Raw genomic sequence first — 10,817 nt, 5'->3', positions numbered from 1 at the left:
AGAGAGAGAGAGAGAGGGAGAGGGAGAGGGAGAGGGAGAAGGAGAAGGAGAAGGAGAAGGAGAAGGAGAAGGAGAAGGAGAAGGAGAAGGAGAAGAAGTAGAAGTAGAAGTAGAAGAAGGGGAGGGGGAGGAGGAGGAGGAGGGCAAGGAAGAGAGGGAGAATGTCAGAACTGGGGAGGGAGGGACTCATTCCTTTTGTCACAAAATTAAGCTTAAATCTTTCAAACATCAATTATTTTTGTAAGTATAAAATTATTCCAAAATAAAAATCAACTAAGACTTTTCAATTAGAGGTGTTTCTAAGGGAGAAAAGTGTTTCAGGAACTGGGGGAAAGCAGAGGAAAGGGAAAGGGTACAAAAGCGAGAGAAAAAAAGCTCTCTGCTTATCCTAAATGATGACTCAGTCTCCAGTCAGATCACACTGGATTTTTCTTTTTTCTTTTTATTCCCTTGTGGTTCAGGGAGGAATAAATTAAGAGGGGGGAAAAAAAAAGCCTTACAGCGTTAGCATTTATCTTTCAACAAACAGGAAATGAAAATGATACCATATTAGGAGCCACTTTATGTTATTCATTCTCTGTTCTTCAGTAAGTTATTGAACAGCCAAACTAAAAGATGCTCTGAACACACAACATAATGCTAAAGGAATGTAGTTTCCCAAAGTGGCTCGGTTAGAACAATTAAAATGTTAGCAATGTCATTTTTCTCCAGTTATTTGTTTTTTATGTAAGTGTTCTAAGTTTTAGATGTTAAAATTAAAACATTCTAATTAAAAAAAATATTTTGTTTGAAAATTATCATGGGGCAGAAGGAATTCAGGTATATATGTCACTCTTTTTAGAAACAAGGAGTAGTCTGCCATAGTGAACACTACATATTAAGGGGTGAGAAATAATGATTACTGAAGAGTCTGATGAATATTAATTGTGACTTCATTTTGGAGTACACATTGCTGATATAGTAATTACAAAGACCAAAGTAGAAGGAAATCCAAATTCTCAGCACCAAAAGGAATCCTCACCTTTATATTCCAACCAAATGTCTACCAGGGTAAGGTAGTAACACCAGACTGCAAACAACCCTGGATTTGTATACACAGCCACGCCCCAAACCCTGGAGGTCACTACTACTGGGAACGTTTGATTTTTCCAGAATATTACTTAGACTTCATTGTCCATTTTGAGAATGATCCAGGTTCCTTATTATGCCCCAACCTCAACTCCACAACCCTAGTGCTGCTTTACTTATTAAAGATGGGCGAGGTTACAGAAAAAGGCAAAAATCCAAGTTTCTGTTTTTGTTTGATTAGCACAAACTAGCATGTAAATGAACTGTGGATTTTTATCATCAATTATAGCTCTAACACAAACTGTTTTTAACAATTACAGGGGGAAAAAAAAAACACCTGGCCAAATTCACTGTTTTTTTAGGCAAAAAGGCGAAGCATTTACACGTATTGAAACCACATCCTCTGTCTACAGTCTTGCATTTATAACACACACTGGTCCTTCGAAAAGCTTTCAGATTCTTTACTGCTTTTATGCCATCATTCCATGTACTCACCACACCCATCAATTTTCACGGCAACCGTTCATTATTATAAGAATACAAACATTTAATATTAGCAAGCATATTCCAGCATTCCCTCATAAACTGAATCCCATGAAAGGAAAGGAAAAGGAGGATGAGACATTCAGTCCAAAGGTTAACTAAAAATTTGATTGGCAAATGTTAAAAATGTTTTATGTTGTGCTATCAGAAGAGAATATTCTCTGAAAGCTCTCCTGGTGGGTACAGGAGAATGTCGACATAAAAGGAATGGCAACAGGCCACGCGCAGGAAGGCGAGCTGCCTGTGCAGGGTTTGTTTAAATTAGCAAGTTCCTCACCAATTTCGTGGCGTGACAGCACAGTGAAAATGGGTAAAGGGCGTGGGCACAACAACCAGATTCTGCTGGGTTCACATTCCGGCTGTGCGGCTCTGGGCATGTTATGTAACCTTTCTAAGTCTTTCGCTCTCTTTCTAAATATGGAACAACAATCTCTGAACTTTGAAGGGTTGTTCTGAGGATTAAATAAATTATTGCACATAAGCCTAGCATAGAGCCTACTCTTCATGAATGCTCAACAAAAAATGCTTTTTTTTTTCTTTTTTCTTTTTAAGGAAAAGTCAATCAGTGTGCTCTATGCAGACGTTTACTGGCTGAGTATAAGTTTGGAATGTGGATCAACATAACGGGTTCAGTGGCGTTTGCAGTTGGCCTAACTGGGGAGAGAATTTTGATGTTTTAAGGAATGGAGCAGAAAGCACAGGAAAGACGAAGTCCATTTCTGATGGCTTAATCTCCTTGGTTCTCACTGTATCCTCCCCTCATTCTAGGCAAATGCTTTCCCCTCTCCCCTTGGCTGATGTAGGTTATCCCCTCTTCTATTAACCATGGCCTTGAATTAGGTTTTGATAGCCCAGGCTGTGTGAGACCGGAACAAGTGTCTGCTCCGACCTACTGATAAATGCCTCCGGCAAGGAGCTCCAGTCAATGTCTTCAAAGATAAAAAACAAGGAGATTAAACTCATTCTTTTAGCAGAGGAAAGGGAACATGGTTTGGGGTTCATTTAACATAATCATTTTATATACTGTCAGGAGGACTAATCATTTTAAGCCCAATTTGGTGGTTCTCACTTGTGAGAAAAAATTCTTCTGAAATAAATGAAGAACTTTGGATGTGTAAAAATACTAGAATTATTGAGGACAGTCAAGAAGGAGGAGCCAAAGAACTTATTTGATTTCACAGAAGCAAAGACGTGTGTGGCTAGTTCAGGTCCTCTCATCCTATTCTCGTATTTTATAGTTGGGAAACTGAGACTCACAGGGTGAACTTACTTGAGATCATAGATCTGGAACGGGCAAAAAACAAAAACACACAAAAACCCCCCAAAAGCTAGAATCCCGGTTATATGATGTGTGGTCCGACTTTTGCACACTGGTGTGATCACAGACGTGCCTGGGACCCTAACTGGAAACATAGACTTGTGTCCCTCCTGCCCCTACACTGAGCTTCTGATGCAGACACTCCACAGGAGGCGTGGGATACACTCGCATGTAGGCAGTTGCAGCAGGCACCCAATTCATGACTTGGCAAGTCTGAATTATTCCCATAAAATGATGAGCCTTCGTTTAGCTGTCTGGGGTCCTACCTAAACTAGCTGAGCCCAGCACTCCAAGGGGGTCAGGGGACATGGGAGCAGGTGGTTTTAATAAAGCCCCCAAGGGTCCAAGTTCAATGAGGCTGAGTCCACCCATGGACCGCGTGAGCCTTACAGCATGGCTACCCAGGTTCCCTTAGTAGTTTCGTACACAGCCATGATCCAAACAAGTGCCCGAGGCAGTGTGTCCCTGGTTACACAGGTTTCCAAAGGACGAAAGAAGAAAAGCAAGAGGAAAGAAGAAAAATGCAGTGACTGGAAGGGGTAGAAATGAAATCTTCTACCACACTGAGTATTTATGAAATAATTATTTCCAAACCATTTTATCAAACTATGGTCATTCACATGCCTTTAAAACTCGGCACCAGTGAAACTTTTAAATGATTTCTTATACACCAACTACAGCTTTCAGGTGGTAGACAACCCATGGCTCGTTTTACCCCAAGTGAAGAACTCCCCAATTTTTATTGTGTTCTGTCACCATCTTTACATTTCTTACATGTTGTTATTAAAGAATCTCTTGACATTTAAAGCAGACGCACACTAATACTCAGTCATAGTCTAGGAATTCTAATGCTCCCAGAGTCAGGCACGATTTTAAATTATGAAAACTAAGTGTCTTGGTTTTCAAAGAGGGACGTGGAAGTGACAGACCCAGAGACTCCCTCTTCTTTTTCTTGGCTCTGGTCACAAAGCAGTGGCAACATGAAGCTATGATGCTATCGGGACCTCTCTTTCACTGGCATTCTCCGAGCTTATTCAGAGAGAGGCAGGAGGCTGTCAGGCCCCTGCAGAGAGGAACTGTCCTGAGTATTGCCTTGAATGGGGTGAGAAAGGTACACATGGGGCCACATTACAGATAACATACCTGGGAAAGTCCAGGAAGCTGGTGTGATTGCAAAAAGTACCGCTAATAGCAGAATAATCACCTGTAATTGATTAGTGTTAGGCTTAATGTCTCCATCTGCTACTGAAGCTTGTGCATTTTCCCCCCTGCTGACATTTTCTTAGAGTTTACAGTTCCTGGTACAGATGATTCAGAAAGTATTGGAGTGATCTCAGCGTCCCTAAGCTCTGGCCTTGCCCTGCTGCCACAGCGTGCTCAGGGGAGAGCTCCGTGAGGCAGACAAGAGAGTGGCCCCACAAGCCACGTCTTAAACTCAGTGATCTGCAACTCCTGGGCGCATGCACAGAACCCCATGGGGCCATGATGGCTCTGAGTACAATCAACACTGACATAAAAGCAGCATGGTTCCAAAGGCTGGGCTGGAATCCTGGGCGCTGTCCATTATTTGCCATTGGCTTTGAACAAATTAATTAGACCTTCTAAACCTCCATGTCTTCATCTGCAAAATGGGTGTGTGTGTGGGGGGGATGGCACTGAAAATGATTTATCTGATTCTAAGAGGCCAATCATTGCTCAGATCACCATCCACAGTAATGCCTTTTCAAATAATAAGAAATATTACATTAAACATGCTCACTAAGTGTGAAATACATACTTATTTCAAAATGTTAGAATTTTTTTTAAAAAAGCAAATCTTAGGATTGAGGAAATAGGGTAGAATGTATTCAGAGGGGTAGTGAGGATTCAATGAAATTGAGGGTATGAAGTACCAACAGTGCCTGGGCATACAGTAGGAGCTCAATAAGTATCCAGTCAAATGGTTTTCAAGCTCCTTTATGAAATAATTACAAGTAGAACATGAACCATTTGGTAGGTCTCTTCCACAGCCAGGGGATTCAAACTGATCAGTCGGGTGACCAACTCATCCCAGTTTTGAAACTGAAAATCCCAAGTCCCAGGAGTCCCTCAGTTCCAGGTAAGCAACTGCCATGTTTGATCACCCCACTTCCTGTTAAACAGGCAGGTGAATTTAAAAAACAATGGATTCTTCCACCATCCACCCTCAGCCTACAATCAGGTAAAACCTAAGTGGTTCCCTTAGCCTGGAAGGTCCTTGCAGATCGATGCCCTTTCCGGGTCACCACCACAGTGCCTCGTCCCCATTCTGCCTGGTCTGCATTTAGAGAAGCACTCGTCTTACTCTCTCTTCCAGGTTGCACATTACAGGAAGGAAGAGGCCACCTTACTTATCTGCATACAGTACTTTGAGTACAATAGGTGCTTGATGAACAGTGAGGGAATGGAATCAAACTGTCAAAGATGAAAAGGTCCACACCCTTCCACCCCCACCCGCTTCCCAGGCCAGGCAGACCAGACCATCCCATCAAATTGGCTGGCTCCTTTTCCCCTTAACTGCTTTCAATATTCACTTTAAAGGGTCTACAGGTTCAGGGGTCAAGGAAGCCTGTCCTGAGCCCTGTCCCCTGACACATGCTAAGCTGCGGTCACAATGAAATGCCGAAATCTCCAGGGCCTCTTTTTTCTTTCATTCAAAACCCATCTTCATACACCAAAGGACTGCTGACAAATGAGCAAGGTCATATTGTCACAGAACAGATTAAAACCAACAGAGTGTATGTGGCCAGAAAAATATATGTACATCTGGAACGTCTCAGCTTTCTAAGAGAGGTTAAGTCCGTCAGAAGACTTTTTTTTCCTGTTGTCTGTTAAATTGGATGGTTTTCTCTTTTCCCAAAACAGAATTCTGTTCCAGCCATTGAGATACCTTTTATGGTATCTTATCCATAGTTTGATGGTTGAGGTAAGTCGTAGGCGTGTCCCACACCTCAGTGAGTCCAGGTAACTGGGTTAGTATGAATTTAAACCCCAGGTCTGGTACCCAGTAGGTACTCAACAATCAAGGCAGGTTCAAGTGCTTCCTTACAATCCTGGCCAAGGGCATTTGGGGTGGGTAACCTTTCTTCCCCATTTATTTCCAGTTCCTATGTCCCTGCCCCTAGGGAGCTCTGCATTTCATGACCTATATAAGATCGTGCATATTGATTATTGGAGTTTTTTTCCTCTCTAGTTCTAACTCATTTCCATGACTGGGTATCATCCAGAGCAATCTGTCAAAAGACAACATCTAACAGATGAAATCTTCAAATAGATTTCCTGACCTCAAAAGCCATATCCTTGACCCAAATGATTTCTACGATGTCCACCTGTCTCATGGTATGTGCCTGAGTGTACAGTGTAAACACCTCACACTTCTCAGGTTTCTCATGTTGGGCTTCCAGGTAAAAGCTGGGGTTAATCCTCTGTCTAGTTCATTGACAAAACATGGGAAAAAATTGCACCTGTCTTTGTAATAATGAAACGCAGTATGAAACATTCAAAAAGGCTCTGAATGCCCACAATGCTGTCTTTCTGATTCGTCTTCCAGCTCAGCAAGACACATCACAGGGTGTAACATGAGAACTGAATGAACCAACCTTTCTGTTAATAAGCTCTACATAAGGCGTCCAGTGCTAAGAAAACATGCATTATATATTTTGACAAAACAAAAATCAAAACAACACAGATGCATCACGCACAGCACCGGTTAGACAAGTCTAAGTCAAACCCCATAACCCATAGCCTTGATCTGTCCCTGGCTGCCTGAACTCCCACCATGACAACCTTACAGGCTATTCCATTTGATTCCAGGGTACTGTTGTACAGGCAGCACCGCAATGGAAACATCTCTAGCCACTATCCCCTAAGGCTAAAACAATGGTGACTAACAAAAGAAAAAACTGCATCCGATTCTTTAGGGAGGTTTGACTACAGGTTAAGAAATATAGGGGGAGGGGGGGTTGTCACTTCAAGGGGTAAAAAGTATAACTATTGCACTGTGTTGTACAGCTGAAACTAATTCTAAAAAATGTGTATTTCATAATAAAAAATAATTAAAAAAAAAAGAAATATAAGGGGTTTGTTTTGTGTCAGAATTGAGGTTTCTAGTGTTTAGATTCCAGGGGCTGGAAAGGTACACAGAACACGAGTGGCTTTCACCAGTGCTGATCACGTCTGAGGCCAACTGCCGGCCCTCCCGAATTCTCCTGTGGGATCCTTTCACGATGATTCTCTAGGGCAGACATACCAAACCTTGGCTGGTCTTGACTGCAAGGTCCACCTTGAGCTTACTGGGTTTGTTTTCACAATGGGGGCACCCGTGTGACCTCTCTCAAGGTGTAAACAGCAGAGCCCTAAGGACTACTCTGCAGAGAGAAGCCCTGTGAGTCTGGGTGGCAGAAGAAACGTCCCCTCCTCTAGCGTGACCATCACCCTTCGGGAGTTGTTCAACCTGGATCACTCTTCCCTATAGTGCTATGTGGTACAAACGGTTTTCAGATTCCAGTTAATAAATGGTAATTTTGTAATCTTCTTAGAGGTACTTGAGGTTCAGGTATTTCCTGGACTGGGGAATGCTTTCTCTGAGGGAAAAAGCAGTGGCCGTTGGGTCCGTCAAGCCCTGGGCATTGGTCCCTCTAGGTGAAGTGATGCACCAGTCTGCAGCCAAGAGAAGGGGGCGATGCCAATGGGAAACACACAGGAAGACTGTGTGGGCATAAGATCCCCTCTGCAAAGTATTCCTGCTGCTGCCTGGATCCGATTCACCCAATACCTCAGGTTCCATGGGTACAATGACTGTTAGGTAATGAAAAAGTACATTTCCAGACATGGGTGCACAAAATGGCCAATGTAACAGCACAAACATGGAAATAGGGAATATCAGAGAAGCAGGAGGCCGAGAATGAGACTGGCTGGAGTGTGACTGCACCCTGCCCCAAAGTGTCCCAATGTGCTGGGTCTGCAGTGCAGACCCTCAATCCAATCCCTGATAAGAGTTTCTCTTAACTCTACTGCAGGGCAAGGGTTCTTCAAATACTAAAAACTGTTGACATTTCTTCTGTATTTCATCTGATTGAATAATAATTAATAGATAAGATCTGTTTTGGTTTGGGCCCTGCCTACAACTGAAACTCTTTGGAACGTGTTTCCAGTGTCAGCTAGCACTACTCAACTGATGGGCAGTGCCAATGGAAAATTACTTCCTTAGCGTCTATTTTGTCTCTGGAATGTAAGAACCAGGAGGGCAGCCCTATGTGTCTCACTCACTCTTGTACTCCTTAGTACTCCAAGGTTCCTACTGTGTAATAGGCTCCAGGTAATGTATGCTAAATGAATGAGTAGATGAATGGATGCATGAATGAATGCATAGCCTTCCCTCAGCCAGCTTTTCATGACCCTGAAGACTGGCAGGTACTTACTGTGTGAAGCTGCTATGGAGGAAACCTGACCCATGTGGGGACCAGACTCATTTTATGTGCCGAGGCGAAGAGGGAAAAGGTATGGATATGTGAGCAGACTTTCAAGTAGCTGGGAACAACAGGGAACAGTTGCTAATAATGTGATGAGGTTTTTGTTTTTGCTGACCAGAGACTGCCTGGCAAACTTCTGCAAGGACCAGCCAGACAGTAAATATTTCCAGCCTTGCAAGTGACGAGGACTCGAACAATTCCTCAACTTTTCTGTTATAATGCAAAACCAGCCACAGATAATTCGTCAATGAATGGGTGTGGCTGTGTTCCAATACAACCTTATATATGGGCAATGAAACCTGAATTTCATATCATTTATTCTTTTTTTTTATTTCCCCAACTATTCAAAATGTAAAAAGTTTTCTTGGCTCATGGGATTTGGTCCATGGTCTGTAGTTTGTCAACCCTGCTTTCAACAAGCACTATTTCAACACTCCACCAATTCTCTCAAGCTGTGAAGAAACGGAACCCTTAAGGATCAGCCTGTCCCTTCTCTCATTAAAACACTCTCAAGCAAAAACATTATTTGGGCCATCACAGGTAACTACCACATAGTAACTTTTGGCCGGATGATCTTCTTGGATTTCTATCACAAGTTGAAAAGCCTGTTTTCAGTTTGATTTGAAACTGTAAGATGAAGGGAAATCTACAAATAATCAAAGATTCCTCATATCAGTTTGGACCACTCCCAGGTCACATCCACTTGCTTGAATGGAGACAACCACTTGAATGGCCTAACTGCTCTCTCTTTCCTGCCTGCTCTTTGTGAAGAGTGAGGAATAATAAATAAAATAGCCAGTTCCTGAGTAATTAGCAGCCCCACACTCAAATTTGCAGTCTGGAATGCCTACCTGAATAAACCATGACAACACCTCTAGTAAATAATTTATTCTAGCTAATCATTAAGAATTTACTTTTATCAATGAATAAATGCAGGAACTTGTATTACTTTATAAACACTACCACTAATACATGTACATTCACATAGCAATAGACATCAAGTTTGTTCAGTTGAATCCAATTTTTCCAGGGTTTACTATACTTCAATATAAGTGAATTTTGGGAGATAAATAACACTACTTTTTTCCTTCCCAACATGCAAAATTTAAAGATGTTTCCAAAGACTTACATAAAAATGTGGGGATTTTATGATGCACCCTTTGCCTGTATAAATATCCTACTATTCTAATAAGTTCATACTATACTCTGAATGAAAAGATAGTAACTAGCTAAAGAAAATAACTTTTGAGACATTCTTACTAAAAAAATGTAATTTGTCATATAAGATGATAACTAATTAAAAAAAAAATCCTTTCTATCCCGAAAAGTCACAACAAAAAGTTTAAGTGTGTTTTGGCTGATTTTTCTCAGCAACTGTTTGAAGCTGTAAATGACTTAACTCAGTAAAATTCCAAATGTAATTATCTTCTGTACTTAGCCTAGGGCTCTCCATATATCTCAGTAGTGCCGTCTTGCATACAAAACAGGCTTTTCCATGGCTGGTAACAATATAACATACAACCTTGTTTTAATTCCCCTATTCGGCTAACCTCTTGCCTGCAGTGAACCGGCAGAGGAAGAAGCCACGGTGAGTCACAAAGCAGCCACATGCATTTCGGAACTCGGTTGCATAAATGGGGTTTGCAGGGTCAGGCTTTTGCAATTGTATATTTAATAAACTCCATTTCTGACCCAAGTTTTACTTTTAGAAGCTAATTTCCTATTAATTGTACCAAGACTGAAATTATTGTTAAAATATGTTGTTTTATAAACAAGTTACACCAGGAAGTGGAACCCACATTAAAAATGCCCTGTTGCGGGCTGGCTGAGTGGCTCAGTTGGTTAAGAGCTCGCTCAAGAGTTCGAGCTCTGAGCAACAGCGGTTCGAGTCCCTGCCCGAGCTGAGCAGCCGCTGAGCTGCCAACAGGTTGCAGGACAGCTCAGCTAAAAATAAATAAATAAATAAATAAAAAATAATAATAAATAAATAAAAAATGCCCTGTTGCTCACAACTGTGATCCACAGGAAAATTGGCAGAAGTTTATTTTCTCTAGTCATAAAATACATTCAGTATGACCCAATGGATTTCCAAATACGAGATTATATACATGCGTCAGTGTGTATGTTTAAAATGTGTGCAGTGATCTCTCCATTGTGCTCCATGTGGAGAGAGAAGGCAATGAAACACGAGGGATCGATCCACACGGTTTCTGCTTCAATCCTGGGAAACATCCCTGATGAGCGCCCAGGCTCGCTCACATCCACAGCTCTCTCCATGCACATTTGTTCTCTCTCTCTCCCCAGCTTCCGCTTGTCTTCCTAACTCCAGGTTAACAATATTAGCAACTTAGGGGACTTTTAACAAAAGATAACCAGAGAGTTCAAAGGAGAAGAGAGAA

At 41.8% G+C, this 10,817-nt stretch overlaps 1 protein-coding gene across 12 annotated transcripts in view; it reads right to left on the bottom strand.

The window, feature by feature from the left end:
- FOXP1 (forkhead box P1) overlaps nt 1–10,817 on the bottom strand; it is a 601,823-nt gene that overhangs the window by 32,920 nt on the left and 558,086 nt on the right. The gene's annotated exons all lie outside the window — the stretch shown is intronic.

The sequence above is a fragment of the Hipposideros armiger genome, unplaced genomic scaffold (assembly GCF_001890085.2).
Source record: "Hipposideros armiger isolate ML-2016 unplaced genomic scaffold, ASM189008v1 scaffold_158, whole genome shotgun sequence".
Classification (NCBI taxonomy): Eukaryota; Metazoa; Chordata; class Mammalia; order Chiroptera; family Hipposideridae; genus Hipposideros; species Hipposideros armiger.
This window is presented reverse-complemented; position numbering and strand designations above follow the sequence as displayed.